The sequence below is a fragment of the Cetorhinus maximus genome, chromosome 5 (assembly GCF_964194155.1).
Source record: "Cetorhinus maximus chromosome 5, sCetMax3.hap1.1, whole genome shotgun sequence".
Classification (NCBI taxonomy): Eukaryota; Metazoa; Chordata; class Chondrichthyes; order Lamniformes; family Cetorhinidae; genus Cetorhinus; species Cetorhinus maximus.
The window spans coordinates 62,611,994-62,630,008 of NC_135883.1; positions in this window are offsets into that span (position 1 = coordinate 62,611,994).

Sequence of the window (18,015 nt, forward strand, 5' to 3'; positions counted from 1 at the left end):
CTGTAGAACATTAAGGACTGCCCTCACTCTACAGTCATGCTGTCCCCTCATGGAGCCATGTACAAGTCTGTCGTCCATAAGGCATATTGTTCCTCCCGTGCCTTCTAGGGTCTGAGGCATTGTTCTCTGGAATATTTCTGGAACAGATGCAATTCCAAATACTAATCTTTTCAAGCAATAATGACCAAATGGCATTATAAAAGTGGTCAGAAGTCTGGATTCTTTATCTAGAGGCAATTGCCAAAATCTGTTGTTTGCATCTATTTTGGTGAACAGGGTACTTTTAGCTGGTTTGGCAAGACTGTCATCCACGGATGCCCTCGGGTAGATCTCATGTTCCACTGATTTGTTTAGTTGAATCAAGTTCACACAGATTCTAATTGAGCCATTTGACTTTGGGACAGTGACCATTCCAGAACACCACCTTGTTGGTGTGGTTGATGGAGAGCTAACCTCCTGCTGTCACATGTGCTCAATTCCACCCTTGACTTTTTCAAAGAGCAGGTGAGGGACTTTCCTCCATGAGAAGAGGCAAATTAGTTTAGCATCAGCTCTAAGGGTAACATGGTATCAGTCCTCATTTTTCCAAAGCCTGTAAATAATCTTGGAAATTCATTCCTTAATGTGCTACTGTGATGAAAGAAAGGAAGGGAGGGCACCTCCTTTTGGGGGGGGTGGGGGTTCCCGTGCCCATTATAGCCCTTCCCGTACAAGATCATACCCCCACCCCTGATTAACCCTCCCCGCAGCATTTTAAACCTGCTTGCCCCTCCCACACCCCTTGTCCCCAGCTCACTGGGGCCTGCTGGCCAGGCCAGTCCAAAATCCCAGACTTACCTTTAAGTTAGGGCTCCATCAGTCTTCTTCTTGGGGTCTTCCTGTAGTCCCAGCAGTGGCCATAGCTCGATCCTGGTACTGCTGAGACCACAGGGCCATGGATCAATCAGATTGGACAGCAGCTCTCCAGAAGGGACTTCCTCCTAGATGGGGGTGGAAATCCCACTCTGAAACAGTTAAGGCTGCTCCAAGCATAATATCGCTGTGGGGAAGCCAGGTTTTGGATGAGTGGGATGATGACTAGATTTTCGGTTGGGATGGCGGTTCAAGAATACGGTGCCCCGTAAAATGCAGCCCATAGAATCACAGAAGCTTACAGCACAGAAGGAGGCCACATGGCCAGTTATGCCTGTGTTGTCTCTTTGAAAGTACTGTTAGCTTGGTATCAACCTGGTGAAGCAACAAAACAGGGCTGCTTGTGTGTCAGACAGCATAAGCAGCAACTGATAGACAGAGTTAAGCAATTCCAGAACCAATAGATCAGATCTAAGCTCTGCAGTCCTGCCACATCCAGTCGTGAAAGGTGGTGGACAATTAAACAACCCACTGGAAGAGGTGGCTCCACAAATATCCTCATCCTCAATGATGGGGGAGCCCAGCACATCAATGCAAAAGATAAGACTGAAGCATTTGCTTTGATTGAATGATCCACCTCGGCCTCCTTTGGAGGTCCCCAGCATCATAGATGCCAGTCTTCAGCCAATTCAATTCACTCCACGTGATGTCAAGAAACGGCTGAAAGTACTGGATACTGCAAAGGCTATGGGCCTTGACAATATTCCGGCAATAGTACTGAAGACTTGTGCCCCAGAACTTGCCGCTTCCCTAGCCAAGCTGTTCCAGTACTACACAACACTGGCATCTATTCTGCAACATGGACATTTAAAAAAATTAATTTACGGGATGTGGCCTTCGCTGGCTGGGCCAGCATTTATTGCCAAACCCGAATTGCCCTTGAGAAGGTAGTGGTGAGCTGCCTTCTTGAACTGCTGATATCCTATGGTGTAGGTACACCAACCCTGAGGGAGGGTGTTCCAGGATTTTCACCCAGCAACAGTAAAGGAAAGGCGATATATTTCCAAGTCAGGATGGTGAGTGGCTTGGAGGGGAACTTCCAGGTGCTGGTGTTCCCCAGTTATGTCCTGTACACAAAAAGTAGGACAAATCCAACCTGGTCAATTACTGCCTCATCGGTCTACTCTCGATCATCAGTAACATGAAGAGGTCATTAACAGTGCTAACAAGCGACGCTTGCTTAGCAATAACCTGCTCACTGACACCCAGTTTGGGTTCTACCAGGGCCACTCAGCTCCTGACCACATTACAGCCTTGGTTCAAACATGGACAAAAGAGCTGAACTCCAGAGGTGAGGATAGAGTGACTGCCCTTGACATCAAGGCAGCATTTGACCGAGTGTGGCATCAAGGAGCTGTAGCACAAAGGAAGATGGTTGTGGTTGTTGGAGATCAATCATCTCAGTTCCAGGACATTGCTGCAGGAGTTCCTTAGGGTAGTGTTCTAGGCCCAAACATCTTCACCTGTTTCATCAGTGACCTACCTTCCATCATAAGGTCAGAAGTGGGGATGTTCGCTGATGATTGCACGATGTTCAGCACCATTCGCAACTCCTCAGATACTGAGGCAGTCCATGTCCAAATGCAGCAAGACCTGGACAATATCCAGACTTGGGCTGACAAGTGGCAAGTAACATTTATGCCACACAAGTGCCAGGCAATGACCATCTCCAGTGAGAGAGAATCTAACCATCACCCCCTTGACATTCAAAGGCATTATCATCCCTGAATCCCCCACTATCAACATCCTGGGGGTTACCATTGACCAGAAATCTGAACTGGACTAGCCATATAAATACTGTGGCTACAAGAGCAGGTCAGAGGCAAGGAACCATGTGATGAGTAACTCACCTCCTGACTCCCCAAAGCCTGTCCACCATCTACAAGGCACAAATTAGGAGTGTGATGCAATACTCTCCACTTGCATGTTTGAGTACAGCTCCAACAACACTCAAGAAACTTGACACCATCCAGGGCCAAGCAGCTCGCTTGATTGGCACCCCATCCACAAACTTCACTTCCTCCACCCCTGACGCACAGCAGCAGCGGTGTGTACCATCTACAAGATGCACTGCAAGAATTCACCAAGGTTCCTTAGACAGTACCTTCCAATGTCATGACCACTACCATCTAAAAGGACAAGGGCAGCAAATGGATGGAAACACAACCACTGGGAAGTTCCCCTCCAAGCCACTCACCATCCTGACTTGGAAATAAATCGCTGTTCCTTCACTGTCGCTGGGTAAAAATTTGGAACTCCTTTCCTAATAGCACTGTAGGAGCACCTACACCACATGGACTGCAGCAGTTCAAGAAGGCAGCTCACCACCACCTTCTCAAGGGTAATTAGAGAGGGGCAATAAATGCTGACCCAGCCAGCGATGACCATATCCCATGAATGAATAAAAAATATAACTTGCACAGGTATATCAGAGGTGCCCACACCATTTTGTTGGTTAGAGTTAGGATAGCATCTAATACCCTGATGGGGAGGCCCAGAAAGGGTCAAAGAGAAATGGTGAGTCCCTTAAAGGGAGTGAAAGCGATGTTCCTAAAGGTATTTTGTCTCCTCCAGGATCAGTGACCCTTGTTTTTCACAGTACCAGAGCCTTTACTGGCCAATGGATCTCACAGAGAGCTATCAAGTACAGAATTCAATTGAATCTAAATCAGGTGTAATGGTTGGATTTCTGGGAGGGTGGCCTGGGAATTTCACCGATGTCTCTTCAGCATCTACATTTCTAGTATAAATAGGCAAAAACAAATGAAATAAACCTGAAAAATGAATAAATTTTCTCATAACCCTCTCCACTTTAGCTGTGATGAAGTCTTACCAATATATTTCTGGCTGGTCCCTTTATCTGCACTGCTTCCTAAACTTGGTGTTTACATGAGTATTTTCCTGCCAATCGTTCCAGAGCCCTGCTTAAATGAAGGTGCTCAGGGTGTCTTTTAGCTGTGCAGACGCAACCTCAGGGATATGCCCCAGATATTCTTACTCCCTCTAACTTTTCTTTTGTTCTCCTCCCCATCTTCCTTTGGGCTGTCTCTCTTCTATTTTGCTTCAACTTCCCAATTTGTCTCCTACTCATTGACTGTCTAGTGCCTGGGCACTGCTGTTCTGTTCTCTTGTCCTGAGTGGTGTCGTTCAAGCGTTCACACTGAGCATTGTGCAAGGGAAGTTGAACAGAGCTGCTGCTATGATAAAATACTGCGGATGCTGGAAATCTGAAACAAAAACAGAAAATGCTGGAAAAAGTCAGCAGGTCTAACAGCATCTGTGGAGAGAGCAACAGAGTTAATGTTTCCAGTCCTTATGACTCTTCTTCAAGCTCTGAAGAAGAGTCATAAGGACTCAAAACGTTAACTTTTTTTTCCCACTCCACAGATACTGTTAGAGCTGCTGAGCTTTTCCAATATTTTCTGTTTTTGTTTCAGAGCTGCTGCTATGTTAGTTCCTAATGATCCTTTCTGCCTTCAGCTCTCCCTCTCTGTTATTTGCCTCTTGCTCCTTCTCTTTCACTTTTCATTTGTGTTTTGTCCAGTCACTGTGCCTGAATTGTTTTCCTAATACTCAGCAAATTTGAATTTATCCACCTTAATGTTGCCACCCTCTTCTGAAAGCTGACAGCCCTCCATTGATGGCTATAAGGCTATTAGCTTGCTACCAGTCCCCATTTTGCTGGGTCCTACATCCTGTTTGAATGCTGCAGTCCCTCTGTTGGTTCCCATGAATTGTCCCATCTCTGCCCCTACTCCCCTCATCCCACACCTGCTGAGGATTAATTTACCTCTAATATTTTCCCTCACTGCCTTCCAGGCCCCACTGCACTGCAATGCTTCAGATGTCTCCCCAACCCAGAATAATCCTAGGCCTTGGTCTGTTACTTCCCAGCAGCTAGGACAATGGTTGCCATCTTTTGCTGTCTAAAATTGAACATTGATAGGGTTTAGGAGAGAGACCATGTGGATGGTCTTGTCATTCCTGTGTTGCAGAACCAGTCAAAAAGCACTATACTTTGTAGGGAATTAGTTTGTAATATGTCTGGGTTTATTCAGTGAAAAATGTATTAAAACTTGATGCTAAAAACATTCTCCTCTTTCTGTGTTATAAAATTCATTCAGGTATCATAGCTGTTTAGCTCTTTGAAAGAATAATCCATTTAGTCCATTCTTCTGCCTTTTCACCCTTCCCTTTTATTATTATACTTCTCTCTCCCTTTTAAAAGTTATTGCAGGTTCTGGTTCCAACACTGTTTCTATTAGGAAATTCAATGTCCTAACAATGCCCTGCATATAGAAATTTCCCCTAGCCCCTCCCTTGATTCTTTTGATTAAATTTATCCGACCCAGTTACTGTTGGATGTTACATTAGATAAGGACTATCATTTTGTTCTTGCTCCTTGTCCTTTATTTACCTAACGGATTTAAAACCACAGAGCTGTTGCTGTACCTGACAGATGTTTATTTATTACCATTTCTTGCCCATCTCTAATTGCCCTTTGAAGGCAATTAAGAAACAATCGCATTGCTGTGAGTCTGGAGTCCCATGATGGCTGGACCAGGTCAGGATGGCAGATTTCCCTCCCTCGCTCAAGGACATTAGTGAACCAGATGGGTTTTTAAGGACAATCACTGAAGGATTCATGGTCACCATTACTGAGACTAGCTTTTATTCCAGATATGATAATTAATTACATTTTAATTCCACCACTAACTCATTGGCATCTGAACCTTTGTCCCCAAGACATTAGGCTGGGTCTCTGGATTACTAGTCCAGTGACATTAGCACTACACCAACATCTCCCACTAAATACAGCACACAGTAGTATATGCAAACGATATGTCTACGTATAAGACATCAGGATACTACGGGAGGTTTTATGTTTTTGGTTATCAGGTTTGCTTTGTCCGGCGAATGCTAGCTGCGCCCTTGATATTAACACATTATTTGGTGCTTGAAACAATATAGGCAGAGAGACTGATTAACTGAACAAACACTGGTGGATTATTGGAACTAAGAACAGAGTACTAACACCATGTATGCTTCTTCAATCACCTCCAGCTCTAGACATACAGGTAACCAAGAAGCCCACACTGTGTAGTGATTGGTCAATATAGTCACATCGTCAATTAATGACATTCTCTTAAAGGTGCATAGCACTCCACTTTACTACAGGAAGTGACACCTCACCCAACGGTTTGCAGTTTTGAGTCTTATCAAGGGTAAGTACATTTCACATTTATACTTTTATTACACCAGTACAGCTTTTGCCACAGAATCTGGTGTAACTCATGCTCCATTTGCTAATTCATTGTTTAAGATGATCTAAAACCAATTTTGTCCAGTCCCCTTATCTCCAGATCGCTGCATCATATTTCCTGTATATTGCTTTCCTCAGCACATTTCAGAACCTTTCCATCAAACCAAGGCCTGTCTATGGCAGTGCATTAACCCTATGCAATTATGGTTGTATGATATAAGTCCCATCTAATCTAAGCATTCAACTCATCCATAACTTGTCTTATCTAAGAGTGAAATTAGTAGTATCTATGCCATTCACTTTTGATTCTGTTGCCAAATGTATTCCTTATCAAACAGCATGCTCTGTATAGTCAGCAGAATTCAGTTAGCCTCTCTCTCTATCTGCACAACACTCACTGTTGTTCCCTATACCAACTAACCCATGACGCTCTTTGCCCGTGTCAAGCTGCTAAATTATTGGGCCAAACCTCTCTGGATCGCTAATGTGCACTTGCCATTATTAACATGCAAATCAGCTAGCAAATTCAGGGGATTAAGTGATACGGCATGAGTTCAGAATTGATTTATATTGCTCCATTGTTTGCTTTGCATAAATGGTACTTCACCCTTCGGATGTAATTTTCCACGCCCGGTGGCATCAGGCATGATCAGTGGCTTGAGCAGACAATATGGCACGATCGGTTTTACGATGGCCGGAAACTGGTTCGCGATCATCTCGTCAGCAAGCTGATGGCTGGCCGTGTTTCCCGCCATCAGACGCCGGGAAACCCATTGTAATACAACAGCATATCACTGTCAGGCCAGCCCGCTGGAATCATTCCTCCCCCGCTGGATTGTCCATCCACAACGTGTTTCACAGCAGCACATAAGTAATGTGCACTTGGCGGCCTGCACTTTGAGGGGAACTCAGAAGTGCGTACACAGTAATGTTGTGCGGCGCTTGCCAGGGTCGCCTGTTGGATTTCAAGCTTATGGGGCGCTGGGGGATCGGGGTTAAGGGCAGCCCTGCCATTGAGGCGACTTGTGTGGGCGGGTGGGCCAAGGGCCTGCTGTTGAACATAGCGCACGAGCATTTGGGGTGAGGGTTTAGGGTGGGCAAGTGAAATGGCTGCGCATTAGGGAAACCTTGTATAAAGTGACCATTTCTTTGTAACTGAGACAGTTCAAGCGCAGCCACATTGATATGATTGGAGATATGATTGGAATTGGGCTTCTAGCTTATCTGCCCACTCAAGCAACACAGAGACATCAAACTGTCACCAAGTGCTCCAAAGCTTTTCACCCCCTGGCACAGACTGCAAAGTCATGAGCATTTTAGTGGACTGCAGAACAGTTGGATGACTGCACACGATGTACAATCTCCTTGGTAAAGCTGGCCATGGAGCAGTCACTGCTGGAGGTGCTCACAGCCCCTTGCAATGTCATCATTCCGGTTTGGACCAGTCTCCCCACCATGGCTCAAGCTAACAGTGCAGCCTTGCAGTGTGGCTTAGGAGAATGCCTGTGCCTGAGCTGAGAGTACAGTATGCAGTCCAATGGGCAAAGCTACCGCCAATTGGTCAGATGGAGTGGGGCAGAGGTGGGTGGGGTTTCAGGCAGCCATGCAGCACACTAAACTCTGGCCATTCAAGTGGTGGCCAGCACTCTCTGGGATGCATAAAGAGGCCTTCACACTTAACCAGAACAGGTTCTTAGTATGCCCATGCTAACCATGGGCCTCTCTTTCATCCTGCAGGAGGAGTACATCAGGAGCATGGAGCCAGGTGAACTAGCTGTGTACCTGATGGCCTACAAAGCGTGAAAAAAACAGAGGAGCAAGCGACTGAGGCTCCTGGCTGCGCAGAGGCAGGAGCAGCAACATCAGGAAGAAGGGGTGGCTGGGGCTCCCGCACACGCTGCCCAGGAGCGACTGGGAGCTGTGGCTGGTTGGCGCCTAGTGACACCCAGGGTCTATAGACGCCGCCTTTCATTCCTACAGATGACCGAGAACCAGTGTCGCCGGACACTGTGCATGTCTAGGGAACTGGTCAGTCACATCTGCCAACTGCTGCAGGAGTTGGCACCACGGGGACATGGGGGGCATCCACTGCCAGTGAAAGTGATCGCAGTGCTTAATTTCTATGCCAGTGGCTCTTTTCAGGGCTCCACAGGTGATCTGTGTGGAATATCACAAGCCTCCACCCACAAGTGCATCCACGAGGTCACGGATGCCATCTTCGTGGGGGACCACACAACTTGGTGCATTTTGCCTGGGACCAGGACACCCAAGATGCAAGAGCGATTGCATTTGCCCAGATCTCGGGTTTCCCAGAGGTGCAGGGTGCCATCGACTGCACTCCTGTGTCGCTCAGATCTCCATCACAACACACGGTGGACTTCATCAATAGCAAGGGCTTCCATTCGTTGAATGTGCAGCTGATGTGTGATCGCCAGAAATGCATGGTTTTCTAGAGAGTGTGCATGATGCCTACATCCTAAGTCGGTCACAGATCCCTGGAGTCTTCCAAGGTCCACAGAAGCTGCAGGGGTGACTCCTCAGGGGCAAGGGCTACCCGCAGGGGAAGTGGCTGATGACACCCGTGTGGTGGCCTCAGACTGCAGCAGAGTGACGCTATAATAAGGCTCATGCAGCAGCTCACAACTTGGTGAAGCAAACCATCGGGATGCTGGAAATGAGGTTCTGGTGCCTGGACTGGTCTGGTGGAGCCCTGCAATACAGTCCACAGAGGGTGTCACGCATCGTCCACGTCCCTTGCACCCTTTATAACCTAGCGATCCTACAGTGAGATGAGCTGGCTGAGGAGGAGATGGAGGAGCTGCATGTCTCCTCCGATGAGGAAAATGCCGACTGGGATGAAGGTGAGGAGATCTTCGGAGGTGATGATGATGGAAATGAGGCCCTTGCACTGGCTAGATGAGGCAGGCGCACTCGGCAGGCCCTCATAGCTGATAGATTTGTGGAGGATGATGATGACATGCAGTGAGGTGGCTCAATAGACCCTCACATCACATCTGTAAACGTTTGATTCCAGTCTGGCTTCTGGCAGAGCGAATAACTTCTGTGAAAATACTTCTGTCTTGGAGACGCAGCGGAGGCCCTAATAGTCGCTTGATTGCAAGAGGATGATGACATCATGCAGTGAGGACACTCCATAAATCTTCACATAGCCTCTGAGAATGTCTGACTCCTGTCTTGCTGAGGGTAAATCGTTTGCACTCTGTGATCAGGGTCATGTCATAGAGACACAGCCATGAAACTTTAGAAGCATCTGATCCTTTGTTTGCCTTCAGCACCTGAGCCCTTCAGGAGCACAGCGTCACTGGTCACAGATGCTGAAGAGATGGGGCCAGCCCCACCTTAAAGGTGCTGAGAGCACAGAGAGAATGCTGGAACTCTGTGACCCCTGCCCATGACATTCTGGCAGCAATGACAACCACCGCCGAGGTGCAGGCATCAGTAATGTATCCAAGGACAGAGGCTGGACCATCACTTTGGTCTGAAAGCTGCACAGAGCACAGGGAAGAGGCCCTGGACTGAGACACCTGCCTTTATCTTGTGCAGAAAGGTTTCACATCTGAGTGACAAGAACACTGCTCATCAGAACAAGGAGCCATAGGTAGGGAGACATTTTTGGGAGTTTATTGACAATAGTGAACAGTATGTACAAATGATTAACACCCGTGCCCAGGCTGTGCAACTAATTCTCCTTAACTTTCCTAACCCTGCCGCTACATCTTTATGCTCCCCGGACATCCACAGCGGAGGTGGAGGCAGCCTGCTGACTGCTACGCCCTGTCTGTGATGTCCTTGGCGGGCGTCCTCTGGAGGGTTAAGACTTGGAGGGCCCTGGTCTGCTTTCGGGGTCCTGCTGTGTGGCAGTGGAACCCTCCTCGGCCTGTGGAGCTGGAGCTGCTGAGGTCACAGGAAGAGGGGAGTTGGATGGGCCGACACTCTCAGAGTCACCTGGATGGATGGGTCTGGAGTATGCAGCTGCTGATCCTCCTCCCTATGGGTGCCCAGGGGCCACAGGCTAACTCTTTGAGTAGCAGGGGTAGCTGGATTAAGATCGAGCTGCCCGGCACCCCTCTCGAGCACACACTGTTGGAGGCCAACTATGGCATTAACAATGAAGTTGAGCCCATACTGCAGTGTAGGAGTGAAGTCCTGGATTAAGGTCTCCATGGCAGCCGTCATCCTACTAGTGCAGACCTCGGTGCATTGGCATGCCGGTACTATCACCTCAGAGTGAAGGCAGATGGACTCCTCCATCATGCCTTGCAATCTGAGGAGTGCAGCAGACATCCCTTCCTGATGTTTCCGAGCTTGCCTTTGCAGCTCCAGCAACTGTGACATGACCAAGTCCAGAGGCTCGTCCTCTGACTTGGACTTAGCAACGTTCTCGCCTCCAGTAGTCCTCAGGATGCTAGACACCTGGGAAGTCCCTGCCTCCGCCTGCTGTGGATCAGACAGTGCGATGTGCTCACCATATTGTGATCCCGAGGCTACTCTAAAGCTAGGTCCCACCGAGGTGCCTGTCTCTGTGCTGGTGGAGGGTGTGGGTGAGTGCTGTGACGGGACTTCATGGAGGGTGTCTCCAGATTCCTCTTCCGACGTTTCTTCCGGGCTTAATTGGAGGCCCTGTGTCATGGACTCTGTTGGCTGTTTGGCAGATGTGCCTGTGAAAGCAGAGAGAGATAATTAGTGTCTGGCAGCGGCCTGTAAAACAGGACACATCACTCACAGCATGGCTGTCTGATGGATGTTGCACTGCTGGATCCTCATTTGGTAGAGCAGCGCCGACCTCACCGTCAGCACAGGACCGGTCCAGATTGTCGCTGGCCAGTTGGATGGCTCTGTTTTCAAAGTCTGTAAGGACCTTGATTCTAGGCTTTCCTCCACTTGCCTGTGATCTCTCCCCCTTCTTGTGAGCCAGTTTGCCCTGCATGAATAGAGATGGAGAGAGTGTAAGCAGGATGCCTGCCGGGCAGGATATTAAGTATGCCTGGCGTGTGTGGGTGGTGAGTGGTCCCATGGACAGGATGAGGACAATGAAGGTGCGTGTGAGGGAGTGAATGGTGATAAGACCATAAGACATAGGAGCAGAAATTAGGCCATTCGGCCCATCGAGTCTGCTCCGCCATTCAATCATGGCTGATAAGTTTCTTAACCCCATTCTCCCCCCTTCTCCCCGTAACCTTTGATCTCCTTACCAATCAAGAACCTATCTATCTCGCCATGAGATATGATGTTATGGTGGCCCTTGAACTGGCAGTGAGTGAGGGCCCTGTGTATGTGTGCTGGGTTTGTGAGTGTGTGAGTTGAGAGTGATGAGAAGAGTGATTTACCCTGGCGGAACGGAGGAGACCATTCATCCTCTTGTGGCACTGGGTGGCTGTCATCTTTTGAAGAGCGCTAGCACTGACCAACGCTGTCACCGGCTCCCAAGCCGAGTTAGTGCTGTTGCTGCCCATCCTGCGGCCAGAGTGGGAGGTAGAGGACATCCTGGTGGGCCTCCATGGCGTTAAAAGGGGCTCTAGGGATGCGTCGCTGAACCTGGGGGCTGCAGTCTTCTTCAGTTTCAGGGCCATGACTTCCATGCAGCAGTGGTGAGCTGGAAGCACTGAGATGTGAGCTTGCGGCTGGACTTTAAATATGGTGCCAGCGTGATGCAGCGGCGGAGTGATGATGGGCGGGTGAATGAGTGCCGGCCTGCCATGGAAACAGTGTGTTTCCCAGGAGTGCATCAATGATGCGGTGGGTTTGGGACAATACGGTGTGAAAACCCACCATCGCGGCCGACAGGTAAAATGTCATATTACCCGCCCACTACCGCACTTAGTGCAAATCTGGGAAAATTCTGCCCTGAGTCTCCCAAATACTTTTAAACACTTGCTGGATTTTCATACAATTAGCCATAAGTTCATCACAGAAAGCTCAGTCTGGTAAATAAGTACACTTTTAGTAGCATGATAATCATTAATGTAATGCCGATCAACTGGGTTCCCAAAATGGGAGCAATTTAAACTGTTCAATCTTTCTTAATCCAATCTTTATTCGCTCAGTCTTTATTTTTCTTTCTGTACCTGATTTGACTCCAATTCACTTTCCTTCTGTGTCTGGTTTCTTTCTAAATCTATAAATCTCATTGCTTCAGTGGGACACTGTTGGCTCTGTCATTCAGTAAGGTCCCAAACGTTCGATCGCTTCATAATCACCTCGCACTCCAGCAAGTTTTGATGTAGAAAAAAGTTTAACCCAAGGGCACATGCCATGAGATCATATTACACACTACCCTATAGTTACCAACTCATCAAACAATGAAAATAGTTGATCCCAATTTACCATACGAACTTGAATACTGGCCCCAGACTTTCTCCTAACCTTCATTTCTCTAATGAAAATGTGTTTATGTGCTCAGGTTGGAGTTGTGGGTCACTTGCTCATGATTGCTGCTTTGTACAATGTAATTAGGCAGTACAATTTATACAGCTGTTTCTTGCTCACTGACTACCAGATGTAGCACTACCGAAATGCGTTAGATTTTAATTCCAGTCAATTTTTCAATTTAATTTTTAAAAAATAGGCTGTCGAACTGCACATGGATTTCTGTCCATTTAAAGGATGGGTTTTGAGGTTTAATTTTCTCTTTGGATATGCGAAAAGGCCAGATTTCAAATCTGTTGAGAATAGGGAGGTGAATACCCCTAAAAGACAATTTTATAAATAGGCTGAAGATCATTATGAGGCCCTGTGGATGTTTTATTCAGAAAGGAATTTAAGGATATTTTGATCAGTTTTTAAAGTGCAATAGATTAATATATGTCATGGTTGTTATTAAGTGATGGAAGGTGACCCTGTAGAGTGGGGTTGAAACAGAAAATGCTGGCAAAGCTCAGCAGGTCTGGCAGCATCTGTAGGGAGAGAAAGAGAGTTAGCGCTTTGAGTCCATATGACTCTTCTTCAGAGCCAAAGAGAAGTAGAAACGTGATGGATTTTATACCACTTAAAAGGGGGTGGAGCAGGTGGGGCAAAATAGAAGGTTAGGGATAGGTGGGAGCTAAGAAGAAATTTGAAAAAAGATGTCATGGACACAGGGCAAAGGGAGTGTTAATGGTAGTGTTAAAGACTAAAGAAGGTGTTGATAATGGCATAAAGGTAAGATAGCAGAATGTGTTATAGCAGTGCACTTTTTCACGTAAAGGAGAAGTCATAACGCGCAGGATCGTGTACAAACAGGTGGTGGAGCGGGGAGACTAACCACTGAATCCTCTCCAAGTTTGAGATGGACGCTCTTGACGTGGAATGCAAGCATGGAACAAGGTCCACAGGTTGCGGAGAGGCAGGGGTCTCAGAGGAAGGTAGAAGTTTGGTGGACAGGTGAGAGACAGGGGTAGTGGCATTTTGAATGAGATATTCAAGCCGAGAGTCCCCGTTGCTTGTCCATTCACAATGCCTCAGTGAGGCAGTTGTCCATTGTGAAAAGCAGCTGTAGAGCATGCACAGTGACTTTGTAATGATGTTTGCAACTGACATTTTCTCTTCCTCCCTCAGATGTGCCATCCTCACGACACGCCACAGACCCCAAAGACCCTCCTTTGACACTAGAGGACCAGCCGTGGACAGATGCACCCACGTCACATCCTCTCTCTGTACCGAGCACCAGCAGAGACAGGCATGTCAGTGGGCGATAGCGCATTGTTTCAGATGGTAGTGCATAGTGGTTAGGGCACATCACAATCGCGTGAGGAGTTGGCAGAGGCAGTGAGTGCCCAGAGCACCAGCAGCTGGAGGACTGCTGGAGACCAGGAGCATGCTGAGTCTGAGGCAGATGATGAGCCTCTGGAGTCATCCATCAGGCGGCAGACGCTGGATGTCCAGCAGGATCTGCTGGAGGATCTGGTGGAGATCTCTGAGGGTATGCATGCCATGGTCTCTGTTTTGGAGGAGCCTAATGCCGCTGCCAGTGAGGGTTGTTGGGGGGATGCACCAAGATGCAGCGCTCATAAGCAGAAGTTTAAGGCACTGTAAACACAAGGGGGGTTTTCACAGATGATTTCACTTTCGTTGATATGTCCGCTCTGTACAATTTGTGTTTCCGGCACTGCCATATAAATATCTCATTATGTGTAATGTGCTTTATGTTTTACATAGTTGATGGGCATGGCAGTGGCATGTGACACGGGGGAAGTGCTGCAAACTTTATTTCAGAGGTTGACATTTGACATAAGGGTAACAGGGTGGCCTCATCAGGAATGGTCAGTAAGGAGGTATCACCCTTGACCTCACTTTCAAGCTGCGCCTTGGATGCTGAGCTGAAAGAACAGTCAATCAAGGCCTTCCTGGTCACCCTGCCTCCCATTAGTTTCCTCACTTCGACATCCACCTCCTCGCCCTGGGCCTCCTCCGGCTCCTCCTCAGGCCCAGCTCTTGAGTTGTCCTCTGCGGCCTGTGGAGCAGCATCGCTGTCTTCATCCTCCAATGGATTCCCCCTTGACAGAGCCAGATTGTGCAGAGCGCAGCCGAAAATGACAATAAGTGAAACACACTCTGGAGGATATTGAAGTGCTCCCCGTGATCAGTCCAGGCATCGGAACCTCATCTTGAGCAGCCCAATGGTCCTCTCAATTACTGCCCTCGTAGAAGCATGACTTCAATTGCACCTCTCCTCTGCTTCTGTCCTCGGGTGTCTGAGTGGCGGCATGAGCCACCTTTTCAGGGGAGAGCCTTTGTCAGCCAGGAGCCAACCATCCAACCCAACAGGAGCAACAAACAGCCTTGGCACCTGGGAGTGTCACAGGATGTACACATTTATGGCAGCTGCCAGGATTTCTGGTGCACGTCTGCAATATCTGCGTGTTGTAGTCACAAACAAGCTGAGCGTTCAGGGAGTGGAACCCCCTTCTGTTGACGAAGGCACCTGGCTCACCCACTGGCACCTTTATGGCCAAATGCATGCAATCTGTAGCTCCCCGGATATGGGGAAACCCAGTAATCGCTGCAAATCTTCTGGCACGCTCAGCCTGACTGGCTTTATCGGTCCAGAAATGAATGAAGTTACTGACCTGTCTAGACAGGGCCTCAGTGACCAGCTTGACACAGCTGTGGGCAGCAGATTGTAACACACCACATAGATCCCCCACTGAGCCCTGGAAAGAACCTGAGACAAAAAAAAAGTTCAAGGCCACTGTTATCTTAAGAGGGTGGCCACCTACACAGTTTCAGGTGATCTCTAGGCCAATCATCCCGCATGTCAAGGTCACTTTCCCCAAAGAGAGGCAGAGCCTCCTTCGGCACTGGACCTCAGAAATGTCCAGGTAGCCTGTAAACTCTGGCTGCAGGATAATGGTGCCTTCTGCGGACTCTTCCACCTTGAGCTTCCTGCTGGCCCTGCACCCCCTCTGGCTGCGCCTCCCCTCCCACAAATTGCGCCCTGGGACACTGCCTGTGGACACTTGGCCTCCACTCCCTTCTGTTCCTCTCCTCCCCTTCGGAGGAGGTCCCCCCAGCAGAGCAGACAATCCCCATTTGCTGAAATACCGATGGCACAGGATAGTGCACTGAAGGGAACACTTGGCAGGAAGCCTCTCAGAAAGCTTGTAACCCCAAGAGCCCTCCAGAAAATGCAGTGTACTGTCTGAAAATCATCTCCAACCAACTCACACCTAAACTCCTACCTACTTCAGCGTTAAATCACAAGGGCCAAATAAAATTCTGGACAATTGTCTTTTTAGTGGGCTTAATTGCCCCTTTAACTGTTGGCGGGTGAGCTTCCAACTCCCGTGCGTGCCAGCCAACCATAATGTAGTGTGACAGTGCGATGGAATCAGGATGTCTGCCTGACATCTTCTTGTGTGATTTCGCGAGAGTTTGGGAGTGCCACGAATGCGCTCCAAAGAAATAATATCTCTGTTACTGGGAATTGGTGAATGGTGATATGGTATAATGCAATGTTGTAGATGTTTTTAATACTAAATAAATCCAATAACATGAAAAAATAGTGGCACTCTCGCCTCTGAATCAGAAAACTGTGTTCCCATTTGAGTGTGTAATTTAGGCTGACACTTCAGTGTGCCTCTGAGGCAGTGCTGCACTGTCAGTATCTTTGTTTCAGATGAGATTTTAAATCGAGAACCCACCTTTCTTCTCAGGTGGGTGCCAGAGATCCCACGGCACATTTTGAAGAAGAGTAGAGGAGTCCTCCTCAGCATCTTGGTCAAATTTATCCCTTAACCAACCCCACCAAAACCAGGCGATCTGGTCATTTATTCCATTCTGGTTTATGGAAGCTTGCTGTGTGCAAATTGGGCCACCACATTTCCTACATCATAACAGTGCCTACACTTCAAAAGCACTTTGTTTGACTGTAAAGTGCTTTGGAGTGTCCCGATGCAAGTCTACCTTTCATTCTTTCCAATGAAAATCCTCAGAATTTAGCTGGTTTTTGCTAACAGTCTCTATCGTATATTTTAATTTGGAAATATATCCTGAAAATGTTGAACATTAAATGAAATGTCTGTATTCTGTCTCAGTGTATTAACCCATTCCCTGACAGTTCCCTTTGTAAGAAACGACTAGAATAATCTCCTGAGGGAAATGACTATTGTGATTCAGAGAGAAGTCATGTAGTGATCAAGTGGAATTCCACAATATCTATCTATCTAAACCACTTCACCATTGGTTGGTTGCCTTCCGTGGAAAACGGTCCCCTGATCTCAGCAGTGCAAAGCTATTGTGTTTCATAGAATATCTGATTATCTCTGCCGATATGTATTCCTATAATCTTCACTTCCATTCCCAAACAGAAAAGCATAAATGAGATTGTGCCAACGTTAATTATATATGCTTTGTAAGCAATACTTACATCTTTCAGTGTAGGTATTCATTTTTTCATGTTCCATCAAAACTTCTTATTCCACTTAACAATCATGGAAAATTCATTAAGGCACTGTCCTCTGATCATACTGCACAAGAAGTTGCCAAAGTTGACAGGTCTTCAACCCATCAACACACAAATGGAGCTGATAGTTTTCTACATGATGCCTTAATTATGTGATGTTTCTGCTCCCATGTGCCATCAAATCATTCTGCGTTTGTTAAGGAAGATACTTAATATTCATCACAAAGATCCATTAATCATCCCTTAACTGACAATGGTAGAGAGCTGAGGAATTCCCTATGAACAAAAATCTTTGACTTATAAATGGTAGCCAGAGGCCTTGCAAACAGAGAGCAAGGAGGGACTGTGATTACCTAATGTACTGTGTTTATTACTTGTATTTCCCTCTAGAGTTTCTTAAGGTTAAAATAACTTTGAAAGTTATCTCCTGCCATAGCAATTAATTTCCTTATTAATAGTAGATCACTAGCTTTTTAAATGATTTTCAGATAACAGAATATATGTTTATTTACAATTAAGAAATTGGGCTCACTTTGACTGCCATTAAGGATCCAAAATATCTCTGCTCTCTCGCTCTCTCTCTCTCAGATACTTGCAAATTCACCCTGTTTGTGATGTTCAGTGATATCTTCAGAAGAACCTATAATCTGATTCCTATGCATTATTGCCTCTCGAAGCCCATGTCCATGGCAACATGAATCACATGGGCCTTATGTCTAGGCAGAAACAATAATTAGCTATCTTCTAGACCTTCTCAACTCTATTCTATCTTGGAATTAAATAGTTAATTTAAGTGTATCTGTTTACAACCTGACATTCTAAATACCTCCCTGGGACTTGGAAACTAACAGTCTATTCACCACCATCACAGCTGATTTTGCCATTGTCTACACCTTACACCCACTTCCCAGTTAAACAACCTGGGCACCTTTAATCTTTA